This window comes from Bombina bombina, chromosome 1 (assembly GCF_027579735.1).
Source record: "Bombina bombina isolate aBomBom1 chromosome 1, aBomBom1.pri, whole genome shotgun sequence".
NCBI lineage: Eukaryota > Metazoa > Chordata > Amphibia > Anura > Bombinatoridae > Bombina > Bombina bombina.
In genome coordinates this window covers 80,586,568-80,602,489 of record NC_069499.1, presented here as the reverse complement: position 1 = coordinate 80,602,489, position 15,922 = coordinate 80,586,568, and the positions used below count along the sequence as shown (strand labels likewise).

At 36.2% G+C, this 15,922-nt stretch overlaps 1 long non-coding RNA gene across 3 annotated transcripts in view; it reads right to left on the bottom strand.

Moving 5' to 3' along the window:
* LOC128644864 (uncharacterized) overlaps positions 1-15,922 on the bottom strand; it is a 359,997-nt gene that overhangs the window by 139,470 nt on the left and 204,605 nt on the right. The gene's annotated exons all lie outside the window — the stretch shown is intronic.

The following is a 15,922-nucleotide window of genomic DNA, read 5'->3' as shown; positions in this document are numbered from 1 at the left end:
GTACCTTTACGTTGTGGTCTATGTGGACTATGTTAAAAATGAAAATATATATGTATTTGCTTATAGACTTATATATATATATATATACAGTATATATATATATATATATATATATATATATATATATATATATATATATATATATATATATATATATATATATACTGTATATATATATATTTGTGTGTGTGTTAATATGTGTATATACACATATATATATATATATATATATATATATATATATATATATATATATATATATATATATATATATATATGTATATATTCATATGTATTTATATTTTACATTTGCTGGCCATTACTGCCCGTTCACTGTGCTAGGTATTTGAAATACTTAGTCTATATACATCTTGCTTTAGTGCTTGCTAATTATAGAACTAATTATTATGGAGGATCCTTACCTACATACACCTCCCTCATGTGATTCTCATCATATTATATTATATTTTTCTCCGATCTGTTGACTTATATACCTAGGTCTGGATGTAGGTCACATGCGCATACAGTTGTCTATATTTATATTGCATTTGCAATTATTTATGTATCTTTACAGGTAATAATTTACCCCCTCATAACTAATATGCGCATGTTGGCTAAACACCCTTGATAATTTAACACACCAAGTGTATATTGCAACATTTTCTCTCATACACATGTGGTATATTTTTCACATATCCAGTTATACTGCAAAGATTTATCGTAGATAGAACTATGGTGATTACAGTAAAATATTTTACATCCAGTTTTTGGTTAAGTTTACCTCTGGGCTTTCTTTCTCTATTGTTACCGCATTATTTATATGTGTTTTCTATTCTAGAAATATAATGTTTATGTTTATAAGGATACATCTCCATATATATTTATAGATTGCCTGTATATAAACCATAATGTGTGTACTCCTGCTGTAGCGTGTCTAGGGTATAAGGGTTAAAATTACTCATTACCTGGTGTGTGGGCGTGTTCTGTATTCATTGTTCTTATCCAATCACAACTGTAACACAGACTTTTTAAACTTGCATTCACCTGCATGACACCTATGGCTATGATTACGGCTGAGTGCCGAAACATGTAAGCCGTGGTGTCACGCTCACACACCTGATTTGCTTGCTATCACTGTATGCTGTTCACTGAGCCAAATTTGGCATTTTAACTTTGCCAATAAAGATGGATTTTATTTGCATAAAGCTGGATCCTACCTTTCTTCTTTGATTGTTTATACCTGCACCAGTTTTGGATCAGCTCAAAGCCCTTGTATATGAGAACTACCTGTTGTGAAGCCCGGGTGAAGAAAGAGCACCGCCCCCAGACCGGAGATCCCGCTACGTCACAAACGGACGCCCCAGTGCACCTGTGAACAGCCTGAAGCGCTGCTGGAGATCTTCTTCTTTGCCGGTTGGTTTGGAGCTGCTAGCCCACTGATCTGATTTCGGTTTGACCACGGAGGTCCCCCGGCTGCATAGAACTCCTGTCTGAGGCACTGCACGGCATACACAGATTCCGGGGGCGGTTAGGCTCCTTAAGGGTAAGTCCCAGACACAACAGCATCTACTTGTTTGCACCTTTTGTTTGCACCTACATATTTGCATATTAGAAGAGGACTTCCCATATCTCCCTATATCACTGTCATTTGGGTATTACTGGCGATACCTAGGGAAACTTTTCACTGCTATTCACTAATACAAGGGCTTTTCCTCTCTATATTGAGTATCCATTTTGGCAATGAACATTTAACCATTATTATAATGGAAGAAACAGCACAACAATATTTTTCCCTGAGACCCGCTACGGCACGTAGTAACTTTTCCACAGAATGTGAAAAAATATTTTCAGAAGATAAGGGGACACTTTCACTTAGCACTTTATTTGATACAGTGGAGACTTTGTTATTTAAGGAGACTAAAGCACAGTGGGACATTTGGACATTTCAATCATATCTCAAAGCCCAAATGATCCCAAGAGGATTTTTAAATTTCCTACTTTCGATGTTGATACAACGGACATTGAGTTTGTTGATAAATGGAATGCAGTACTATCTGAATGTTCATGTCAATTAATGCTGTTATTAATACAATACAGAACCCAGCAACTTAATGAAATTAAGCAAGAGATAGATACCATCCAGATAGAGTTAAATAACCGTAGTGTTGACCCAGATTTTGCCAAATTTGATAAAATATTACAAGAGTCTTTGGCCCGTGGTAAGCAAGTTATAATGGAAAATAAACATATCAAGTTTATTCGGGATAAAACCGATTATCAGAAAAATTCAGTATATATTTGGAACAAAAAACAACGTTCCAACTACAGAAGAAGCTTGCCACGGAACAAAAACAAAAAACACAGGGCTAACCGTAGACATAGAAGGGGTAATCAAAAACAGGTCAGTTTTTCTGATAGCGATACAGACAGATCGTCTGATGAATACACATCAGGTGGTGAAATGGACATAGCAACCCAGAAAATAACACTATTTCTAACTCACAACAAGGTATTTTAAAGGCCCCCATTGCCTCTAACATTTCTAACATCTCTAACATTCCCGTTGTACCTAATACTATAGGTACAAGTTCAGCACCTCAAGTAGTGAAATCTAAAGATAAAAACATTGCCTCTAAATACACCTCTACTAATAGACCAGATGAACAAATGAGTACATATGCAGCAAACACAGGAACACATGAAATGTCATTACTGAATCAGGTTTTTCCCATGGACCTTCCAAAACAGGGTATAGGGGGGATGCAGGCCAACAACCAAGAGAGATATCCAGTACGGGGCAACCGCACACAGACCAAATACAAATGAATAGTGTAGTAAATTTATCTTCAGCTACACTTACTAAAGACCAAATAGATGTACTCTCCTTAGGTTTGGGTTTTGCACCCACCACAAACTTTGATATCTTTCAGACACTCATAGATATCAACAAATTTGTCAGGAATATTACATTAAAGAAATATTTTGCAGATACCCCACAGGAGACAACAACTTTAGAACCAGATAGTCTCCACACTACATCTATTACAGGCATAAACACCTTTTTAGAAACATGTGACCTTATATCCCTTCAAAATTTGGCAATTGAGAGCAACACAGTATCAGGAACACTCAATAGGGCATACTCATTTAGAAATAAATCTACTTTTTACCCGATACAAAACAGAGGGCCAATAATAGAGACATTTCATGCACAAGTAGAATCTGATTTGCAGAAACTAAAGGAGACCACTGAACGAACAACTAAAAATCTGACTAAAAGACAGACAGAAGCACTTAGGTCATTACAACAAAGATCTGACCTAGTAATCCACCCATCAGATAAGGGAGGTACTGTTGTAGTACTTGATAGGCAGGATTATATATCAGAGGCACACAGACAATTAAATATTCCCACAGATTATTCGATCCTACCCAGAAATCCAACAAATGAGTATAAGAAGCTCCTATTTGATATCTTAGATGATGGTGTTGAACACGTTTTTTTAGATGAAAATACAGCAGATTATCTCTATGTTAAGTACCCAAGAACCCCAGTCTTCCATATGTTCCCTAAGGTTCATAAGTCTCTTACTAACGTACAAGGCCGCCCAATAGTTAGCGGTATTGATTCTATTTTTGAAAGATTTTCCCAGTGGTTGGATGCCATCTTGCAGCCATTGGTTAACCAACTACCTTCATACACGAGATATTCAAAACATATACTAAATCTCCTAACAAATACAAAATGGCAAACCAACTACCATTGGCTTTCGGTTGATGTGGTCTCACTATATTCTAGGATCCCACACAACAAGGGTATTGAAGCTGTAAGATATTATTTGACAACACACACAGAATATACATCAGATTTCCAAAACTACATTTTAAGAATTCTCGAGTTCCTATTGACTCACAATTTCTTTACTTTTGAAGGCAAATACTATGTGCAAAGATGTGGTACTGCCATGGGGGCGAAATATGCCCCCTCATATGCGAATTTATTTCTTGGCAAATGGGAGCTAGAAAACATCTTTGACCATAGCAACCCATTTAGATCTCACATTTGTTTCTTTAAACATTATATTGACGACCTCCTTCTTATCTGGTCAGGTCCTCCTGCAGACATTGAGAATTTCATTGACATGATCAACAAAAATAATTTGAACTTGAGTTTCACATACACCACTGACAGAAACTCCATTAATTACCTAGACTTATGCCTTACAGGAGAGAGAAGGGGCAACATTGTATCAAAAGTGTACCGAAAACCTATCTCGGGCAACACCCTCCTGCACGCCTCCAGCTGCCACCCAAAAAATACATCATATGCTGTTGCAAAAGGCCAGTTCACAAGGCTTAAAAGGAATTGTAGCAACATGGAGGATTACGTGCAGGAGGCTGGTTGCCTTGAGAAGAGACTAAAAGAGAGGAAATACACTCGTGGACATATTAGACAGGCTAGATTAGCTGTTGACCAACTGGACAGGGACCAACTTTTGGTGGATAAACCTAGAAACACACACAGAGATTTCCTAGGTGTACATTTTGTGACAACCTTCAGCACACAATACCCCCAAATCTGTAACATAGTCAGAAAACATTTCCCGTTACTGGCAGCCGATGAGAAGTTGGTTGAAACTGTAAAACAAGGCGTTAGGTGTTCCTACAAGAAAAGCCCCACATTGGCTTCTATTCTGTCTCCCACAGAATTAAAACAGACCTCTTGTTACACTAGCTCATGGTTACAACATCTGGGCATGTTTAAATGTGGCCATAAGAAATGTAAACCCTGCGATTTTGCATGGGTTACTAAAGAATTCACCTCAGCAATAACGGGACAGACATATCCAATCAAAACCTGTTTAAACTGCCAAAGCACGAATGTCATATATATCATTACATGCACCTTATGTAATATTCAATACATAGGGTTAACCTCAAGGGATATAAATTCCCGCATTAGAGAACATTTCTCGACTATTACAAAAGGTACATCTAGCACACCACTTGTTCAACATTTTTCCACCAAACATCACAGTAGTCTGAACTCATTTAAATGGGCGGCAATAGAACAAGCCAAGGTGACCAAGAGAGGTGGTAATCTTGAAAACATACTTGCCAAAAGGGAAGTGTATTGGATATACACCCTCAAAACCAGACTACCATTGGGTTTAAACTCAAGATACAATTTGATCAATTTCTGGGAATGATCTGAGAGTACATATACTTATTATACAAACATCTCTTTAAATCACATTCTTTTGTGCGTATTGTCCACTTTACTATACCCCCCTCTCTGACATTCTAACACATATTCCGTACTTTTAACTTTAATTACACTTTAATGTGCATTAATGGTTGGTTACATACTAGACTGCCCTGTAATGTGTGTATATATATATATATACATGCATACATCAGTATGTGTATGTTTGTGTATGTGTGTATGTGCTTACTTTTTCAAAGTGTTAAACACCTTTGAGACATTACTCTGTAATGGGAATATATTCCAGCTATCCAGCCTTATTAATATTTCATTTTAAATTATGCCACCTTTGAAATACTTAGTCTATATACATCTTGCTTTAGTGCTTGCTAATTATAGAACTAATTATTATGGAGGATCCTTACCTACATACACCTCCCTCATGTGATTCTCATCATATTATATTATATTTTTCTCCGATCTGTTGACTTATATACCTAGGTCTGGATGTAGGTCACATGCGCATACAGTTGTCTATATTTATATTGCATTTGCAATTATTTATATATCTTTACAGGTAATAATTTACCCCCTCATAACTAATATGCGCATGTTGGCTAAACACCCTTGATAATTTAACACACCAAGTGTATATTGCAACATTTTCTCTCATACACATGTGGTATATTTTTCACATATCCAGTTATACTGCAAAGATTTATCGTAGATAGAACTATGGTGATTACAGTAAAATATTTTACATCCAGTTTTTGGTTAAGTTTACCTCTGTGCTTTCTTTCTCTATTGTTACCGCATTATTTATATGTGTTTTCTATTCTAGAAAAATAATGTTTATGTTTATAAGGATACATCTCCATATATATTTATAGATTGCCTGTATATAAACCATAATGTGTGTACTCCTGCTGTAGCGTGTCTAGGGTATTAAGGGTTAAGATTACTCATTACCTGGTGTGTGGGCGTGTTCTGTATTCATTGTTCTTATCCAATCACAACTGTAACACAGACTTTTTAAACTTGCATTCACCTGCATGACACCTATGGCTATGATTACGGCTGAGTGCCGAAACATGTAAGCCGTGGTGTCACGCTCACACACCTGATTTGCTTGCTATCACTGTATGTTGTTCACTGAGCCAAATTTGGCGTTTTAACTTTGCCAATAAAGATGGATTTTATTTGCATAAAGCTGGATCCTACCTTTCTTCTTTGATTGTTTATACACATATAAACACACACACATATATATATATATATATATATATATATATATATATATATATATATATATATGTATATATTCATATGTATTTATATTTTACATTTGCTGGCCATTACTGCCCGTTCACTGTGCTAGGTTCTGTGCCGTGTATGACAATTGCATGCACTGGTATTACGAGTTGAGCGCAAATATCGTGTTTGCGAAAGCTCAATTTTTTTGCCCCTAAATTTGCTAATAGAAGTAAATTTAAAAGTAGATTTAAACTAAACTCTCTATATGAATGATAGAACTTTAATTTTGACTCTTATGCTCCTTTACAGAGACATTTTAAAAAGTTAAATATATTATACATCTTTTTAAGCATATGTTTATGTTTATCTAATTCTGAGACTGGCACCTTTGGATTTCATTTTTTTCCTTTTCAAAACACACACAGCAGCTAATTAATGCACAACCATGGTGCAGTGCAGAGCTAGACTGGGACCAAAAATAGGTTTGGACACTTAAAGGTATAGATAATAATCAATTTGCCATTTGTGCAATTACACCCACACCAGAACTGCCACAGCTACATATCCACATCAAACCAAACTCCTTACCCTGATGGTTTTCTCTCAGCAACATGTCACATCAGTCCCATTATCCAGCCGATCTTCTTTTAGCTGCTTTTTAAATCAAACCCCTGCTTATTGTTGGTGATCTGGTTACATTGTCAGGATTATTACATACTTGACAAGATTGGACAAACTGTTAACCTGAATAGTCTTTATTTTAGTTTGGTAATTTATTAAACTGGCTCATCTGAAATACTACTGCTAATATGATCTGCATTTATTTTGATATTTCTCAGACAAACTAATGAATACTGATTGACAATAATTCTAAGTCAGCCAATAATGAGTCCGATTACGAGTGAAATGCAAAGTTGTGCTTATGCGAGCGTGATATTTCTGCTCCACTCATAATGCCAGCGCACGTAATTGTGGGCTGGTATTTGAAGTGCGGTGCAATACGAGCACAACTTCACTTTTGCTTTGCTAGGAAGTGATGTGCTCAATAGAGTGCGTTTCCATAGGCTCCAATGGGAGCCTCGTTCTCATGCCGTGAGACAGGGCACAAGAACTAGCGCAGCGAAGGGGTTAAGTTGTGCAGCGATGGGCACCAAATGTATATATATGTATGTGTTAATATGTGTATATACACATATTAACACATAAATATATATGTAAATAAGCAAATGCATATATATTTACAGAAAACATGTGACAGCCATTAGCCATTCACAAAGGCATACACACTTATTCTTGCACATGCTCAGTAGGAGCTGGTGACTCAAAAAGTTTAAATATAAAAAGACTGTGCACATTTAGTTAATGGAAGTAAATTGAAAAGTTGTTTAAAATGGCCTGCTCTATCTGAATCATGAAAGTTTAATTTTGATTGAGTGTCCCTTTAAATCCAGCAGAAGAGAAGCAATACACTACAGGGAGCTAGCTGAACACATCTGGTGAGCCAATAACATGAGGCATATTTGCACAGCCTCCAATCAGCAGCTAGCTTCCAGTAGCGCAATGATGCTCCAGAACCTAGCTCGGTATACATTTCAATAAACAAGAGAATTTAAGATAGATTACAAGTGGAGCGCTTATTTATCGTGCACTGGTAAATGGGCAAATTCACCTGTTTACGGGCGCACATTACATAACCAGCCATTACAAGTGGCTGGTTAATGCTACTGAAAGCTCTTGGTAGCAGTAAGCACTCTGAAAATTAACCAGAGGCAAATCCCCCTTATATGCTCCCAAAATACAGTCAAGTGTGCCTTAATAAAAAAAAAAAAAAAAGTAATATCTTTATTTTATTAAAACATAACTTCACAAATCAGTTATGAGGGGTTAAAGTGTGTGGATGTGGGGTGTTAGAAAAAAAAAATAGAACTGAAAAGTACCTTTACGTTGTGGTCTATGTGGACTATGTTAAAAATGAAAATATATATGTATTTGCTTATAGACTTATATATATATATATATATATATATATATATATATATATATACAGTATATATATATATAAATATATATATATATATACTGTATATATATATATTTGTGTGTGTGTTAATATGTGTATATACACATATAAACACATATATATATATATGTATATATTCATATGTATTTATATTTTACATTTGCTGGCCATTACTGCCCGTTCACTGTGCTAGGTTCTGTGCCATGTATGACAATTGCATGCACTGGTATTACGAGTTGAGCGCAAATATCGTGTTTGCGAAAGCTCAATTTGGTGCCCCTAAATTTGCTAATAGAAGTAAATTTAAAAGTAGATTTAAACTGAACTCTCTATATGAATGATAGAACTTTAATTTTGACTCTTATGCTCCTTTACAGAGACATTTTAAAAAGTTAAATATATTATACATCTTTTTAAGCATATGTTTATGTTTATCTAATTCTGAGACTGGCACCTTTGGATTTCCTTTTTTTCCTTTTCAAAACACACACAGCAGCTAATTAATGCACAACCATGGTGCAGTGCAGAGCTAGACTGGGACCAAAAATAGGTTTGGACACTTAAAGGTATAGATAATAATCAATTTGCCATTTGTGCAATTACACCCACACCAGAACTGCCACAGCCACATATCCACATCAAACCAAACTCCTTACCCTGATGGTTTTCTCTCAGCAACATGTCACATCAGTCCCATTATCCAGCCGATCTTCTTTTAGCTGCTTTTTAAATCAAACCCCTGCTTATTGTTGGTGATCTGGTTACATTGTCAGGATTATTACATACTTGGCAAGATTGGACAAACTGTTAACCTGAATAGTCTTTATTTTAGTTTGGTAATTTATTAAACTGGCTCATCTGAAATACTACTGCTAATATGATCTGCATTTATTTTGATATTTCTCAGACACACTAATGAATACTGGTTGACAATAATTCTAAGTCAGCCAATAATGAGTCCGATTACGAGTGAAATGCAAAGTTGTGCTTATGCGAGCGTGATATTTCTGCTCCACTCATAATGCCAGCGCACGTAATTGTGGGCTGGTATTTGAAGTGCGGTGCAATACGAGCACGACTTCACTTTTGCTTTGCTAGGAAGTGATGTGCTCAATAGAGTGCGTTTCCATAGGCTCCAATGGGAGCCTCGTTCTCATTCCGTGAGACAGGGCACAAGAACTAGCGCAGCGAAGGGGTTAAGTCGTGCAGCGATGGGCAGCAAATGTATATATATATATATATATATATGTGTTAATATGTGTATATACACATATTAACACATAAATATATATGTAAATAAGCAAATGCATATATATTTACAGAAAGCACACAGTCACCATAGACTGCAATGTAAAGGCACTTTTCAGTGCCGTTGTTTTTCTAACACCCCACATCCACCACTTTTAATGCCTTATAACTGCTTAGTGCAGTTTTTTTTTTTTTTTTTTTTAAATCACTACACACTACATTTTGGTTAATTTTCAAATCAATATTTGCTACCTTGAGCTTGCAGTAGCAATAACTAGCCACTTTTAACGGCTGGTTATTTATTGCGTGCCCGCAAATGGGCAAATTTGGCAATTTACAGACGCACTATAATTAGCGCACCACTTGTAATCTAGCCCAATATGGTCATAAGAATCTGATTTCCCTGATTTACTATAATTATGAGCTAACTTGATCCTTATTAGTTATGATGAAAACATTTGAACAAAAGACTTTGTGTACTAAGCAGTGAACACTGCATAGTAAACATTGCAGGGTTTACCTCACTGTAAGAAGCAGTCGTCATACAACCGCTGGCCTCTCTACCACCTTTGACTGGTCATGAGCAGGGGCGGCATGGCAGAAGGCAATTCTTGCTGTATAGTACATGGAGGCATGTTGGGAAACTTGTCTGCCCCTTAACATTAGAACATTAGGCCCAAAGTCTTTTGGCTAGATTACGAGTTTGGCGTTAGAAGCTGTGCGGTGCTAACAAGCAGTTTATGCTCACCACTCACTTACAGATAGCGCTGGTATTACAGGTTTTTATAAACCCAGCGTTAACCACAAAAAAGTAATTGTAGAGCAAAATTTTGCTCCACATCTCACTTCAATACCAGTGCTGCTTACGTTAGCGGTGAGCTGGCTGAACGTGCTCGTGCACAATTTCCCTCTAGGGATCAATGGGGGAGAGCCGGCTGAAAAAAAGTCTAACACCTGCAAAAAAGCAGGGTAAAGCTCCTAACGCAGCCCCATTGATTCCTATGGGGAAAATACATTTATGTCTACACCTAACACCCTAACATGAACCCTGTGTCTAAACACCCCTAATCTTACACTTATAAACCCCTAATCTGCCGCCCTCGACATCGCCGACACCTGCATTATATTATTAACCCCTAATCTGCCGCTCCAGACACTGCCGCCACCTACATTATACTTATGAACCCCTAATCTGCTGCCCCAACATCGCCAACACTTACATTATATTTATGAACCCCTAATCTGCCACCCCCAATGTTGCCGCAACCTACCTACACTTATTAACCCCTAATCTGCCCCCCCAATGTCGCCGCCACTATATTAAAGTTATTAACCACTAAACCTAAGTCTAACCCTAACCCTAACACCCCCTAACTTAAATATAATTTAAATAAATCTAAATAAAATTACTATCATTAACTAAATTATTCCTATTTAAAACTAAATACTTACCTATAAAATAAACCCTAAGATAGCTACAATATAACTTATAGTTACATTGTATCTAGCTTAGGGTTTATTTTTATTTTACTGGCAAGTTTGTATTTATTTTAACTAGGTACAATAGTTATTAAATAGTTATTAACTATTTAATAACTACCTAGCTAAAATAAAGACACAAGTACATGTAAAATAAAACCTAACCTAAGTTACAATTACACCTAACACTACCACTATAATTAAATTAATTCCCTAAATTAAATAAAATTATCCAAAGTACAAAAAACCCCACTAAATTACAGAAAATAATAAAAATATTACAAGATTTTTAAACTAATTACACCTAATTAAATCCCCCTAACAAAATAAAAAAGCCCTACCCTACACTAAATTACAAATAGCCCTTAAAAGGGCCTTTTTTTGTGGGGCATTGTCCCAAAGTAATCAGCTCTTTTACCTGTAAAAATAATTACAGATCCCCCTCCCAACATTAAAACCCACCACCCACACAACCAACCCTACTCTAAAACCCACCCAATTCCCCCTTAAAAAAACCTAACACTAACCCCCTGAAGATCACCCTACCGGGAGACGTCTTCATCCAACCAGGCAGAAATGGTCCTCCAGACGGGCAGAAGTCTTCATCCAAGCCGGGCAGCAGTGGTCCTCCAGACGGGCAGAAGTCTTCATCCTCACAGAATCTTCTATCTTCATCTATCCGGCGCAGAGCGGGTCCATCTTCAAGACATCCGAGGCGGAGCATCCTCTTCATCCGGAGTCTTCTTCCTAAATGACGGTACCTTTAAGTGATCTCATCCAAGATGGCATCCCTTCAATTACGATTGGCTGATAGAATTCTATCAGCCAATCGGAATTAAGGTAGAAAAAATCCTATTGGCTAATGCAATCATTGTCATGATGTGAGAGTAATCAGATCTGTGGAGATACTAGATAAGCCTTTCTTAATACAATTAAATTGTAGTGTAAAAAATTCAAATATTTGCGAAAACAATGACTGCATGTCCATTCTAGAAGATGAATAATCTAAAATAGTATCAGTGTTTATATCATGAGTTTTAGATTTTTTATCTTTTACCTTGGCAGGCATTATGGGCGAAATAGTTTTTGCCTGCGTGAGAAATTTATCCATAAAGTCTAGTGAAAAAATAGTGACGTGAAACCAAGCACTAAACCAAAAAGTGAAAAACTCTTTAACGAGCTTATATAAGAGAAAAATGTGAATACTTTATCTATATGAATATATATAAACATATGCATATACCCATATGAGAGCCTCTATAAAGATATGTGAAAAAAAAACACTTAGTGTGAAGAAGCCTGCAAAATCAAATACACAAATAATTTAGACAACTAGCTCATCATAACTGAATTTTAGTACTCCAAAGCAGAAAAAGATCTGAATGGAAGTAGTCTTTAACACCAATAGCTTAAAATATTTTAACTACAGGGCTGAAAGATTCCTTATTAATTAACTAGTATTACTCTGTATATACAAAGATATCAATATAAAATAAAATTAACATTTTTACAAGATAATATTAACCTCTAGGTAGGGTCTCAAAACATCATTCGATGCTTACAACAATTTAGTACACTCTAACCTTGCAGGGTAGCTTAAACATATCACTTATATCAGGCAAAGAATCGCAACACAGAGATTATGTATATTGGAATAGTATATATGCCTTGACTGTAAATCTAGGAAACTCCTTCCTATTTAGCAGTTATTGATCTGTACCACCAAACATATAATTTGAGATACCAAACTATAGGGATATATAGGAAAAAAATGAAGGTCCACGCATAAAAGTATACAGCACAGAAAATATTGGTAGTTATCTTAGTATAAAGTTTTGTTTTATAAAAATTAACTCAAACCTTCAACCTTATATCAAGCTAAAGATCATAACCTAGACGTTATTATATTTAAATAAAGCATATAAATTCTATATTAATCTGTCAATGCCTTTGCTAACATAAAATGTATAACTATGAGCATTTTTTAAGAGATAAAAAACACACAAAAAAACAGTTGAATGAAACACAAAACCACAGGTAATCACATTTATATGAACAATAACTGCTGCTGCAGTTAACTCTTGAAAGTCCAGCCTGTAATAAAGCAACAATCAAACAGAGCTCCGTAAAGCCTTCTCCTATATAACAACACAGTAAATCTCCCCCCAGATATATTTAATCATGCATGTGCATTTTTTACAGCACATATTTTGACATAGGTATTGCACATATCTCATACAATCGCCCTCTATATAGATTTAGGGCATGCCGATCTCAGCAGAGCATCTTTCTATACACTAGGGTAAATTGATCTTCCAGAGGTAAATTTATAATGGCAGAACTCCCCAAACAGAAAAATGAAATTCCAGGGTGACTTTCTTTTAAGTCACAGGAAAGTTCAACATAGCGTTCATATGTCTGAAAAGTTATCAGCAAGGCTCATCAATACACCCTGTATTCCATTCAGCTGCCCTTTCAATAAGATGTTCGTCCATGTACTGGGGCTGCCCTTTCTCAATGCCGTGCATTTAAGGACATTTTCAATGCCCCATGTGTTGAAGTCTCTTAGTACACAAGATAAGTATAGAGGTATAGTTACCGGTATGTCTAATCACCTCGATTCTTCAGGGCTCCGGGTACGACTTCCGCCGCCACCCCAATGCTCTTACCTACATGCGACACTGGGCTTGAGAGGGACCGGTCCTAGACAGCTCTTTTCACTTCGGTACGAGATGCTGCTTTCTCTTCCAGATACCTTCCAGAGACTTTTCACTCCTCCGTTTTCAGGATGTATTTCAATGGGACATGTAAAAGTGGTACACTGTTACTGCGTCTGCTGCAAGCCAAATTGGCTGGTGAGGGCTTCTCACACCAGTACTACACGTACCAACAGGCCCAGACAACAGTTTGGGCCACGGGGCAAGTAGCGTGGGGAATCGGCTCTTACACGCTGCAAACACTCTTGCAACCGTCGAGGAGCAACTGACTTGAAATGCTCCGCCCCCAACAGGAAGTCCTCCCAATTATTATCTTTAATATGCAGAGACATTTGTCCACCCTTTATAGTGATACTTTTAGATAGGGTAACATGTTAACCTTTCAGTAGTAAATGTACTGTTAGCTCAATAAATATTCCCACACAGTAACTGCCCTCCTTCTGCTCATCTCACCCACCCCTAATTGGTGTACTTGTATGGAAATTGAGTTCTAATTCATTTTAATAATGAATGAAATGGGCATTGAACTGTACGGTTTCAGCATACTATTGCAATGCACTTCACAATGCAATGAGGGTTGGAAAAGACTGATTAATCTTTAACAGCATCATATGCATGTACTCGATACACAGGGCTGATAGGTTTGCATGCTTTGTGAACAGTGTATGGACCATATATACCAATAAGCACCTGCATAACAGCAGAGATCCCCAATGGATGCAGCACAAGATGACCTTTTAAATCCTAATTTGTGGTAACTACTGCACAGTATAATCCTGGGGATGTATAGACCCACATGCTACAAAGGGGTACACCCCTTTAATAATCCTTGAAAGATTAATTACTAGACACATTTTGACCTTTTTTTATCTCTTCACAGCTATTTTCACTTCTCCCAACACTTGTAAATATAAGCATTGTATGTACTCATAATAATTATTGTAAGTAACTCAAAGACATATTAAGGTTAGCGCATATATTGTTTCCTTTGCTCTCACTTTTGCTTTTCTATTTATCCCTACAGAAACCCTTCTAATAAAACATTATTTAGTACACTTACCAACCAATCCTCTGACCTTCCTGTAAACTAATCTTCTTTTGTTCCAAATCATTCATATTTAGATTGTGAGTGTAAGACTTTTTTCTGTCTCTAATGCACTTTAAATAAAGATGCATTAACTAATAATTATTGCTCAAGGGCAGGGTTATCCACTCCTTTTGTTTAAGTTTTGTTTAACATGAATTGTCATTTTCCCATATCAGTAATATGACCTTGTATGTTGATGGTTTATAAATATTAATAATAATAGGTTTGTAAACAGCACTACAAAGTAGACTTAAATCGACAGTCTACTCAAGAATTGTTATTGTTTAAAAAGATAGATAATCCTTTTATTGCCCATTCTCCAGTTTTGCATAACCAACAATGTAATATTAATATACTTTTTCCCTCTGTGATTACCTTGTATCTAAGCCTCTGCAGACTGCCACTTATTTCAGTTTTTTTTAACACACTTGCATTTTTAGCCAATCAGTGCTGACTCATAAATAACTCCATGGGAGTGAGCACAGTGCTATCTATATGACACACATGAACTAGCACTGTCTAGCTGTGAAAAACTGTCAAAATGCACTGAAATAAGAGGAGGCCTTCAACAATATCAATAAACTTTGATGATACAAATAAAATGGAAAGTTATTTAAAATGGCATGCCCTACCTGAATCATGAAAGTTTAATTTTGACTAGACTATCCATTTAATGGAACAAGAAAATGATGCAATAACTTCAATGCATCATACTCAGCCAAGCATTCAGGGGTTTATTATTTAATATTGCTTGCTCAGATATTGCATGTTTTAGCGTTGAAGTTGTATGTGTACAAACAGGCAGTTCTACCTTCCTTTCTGCTAGATTACGAGTTTTGCGTTATACTGAAAAAGCAGCGTTATCAGGTTATAACACTGCTTTTTCACTACCGCTGGTATTACGAGTCTTG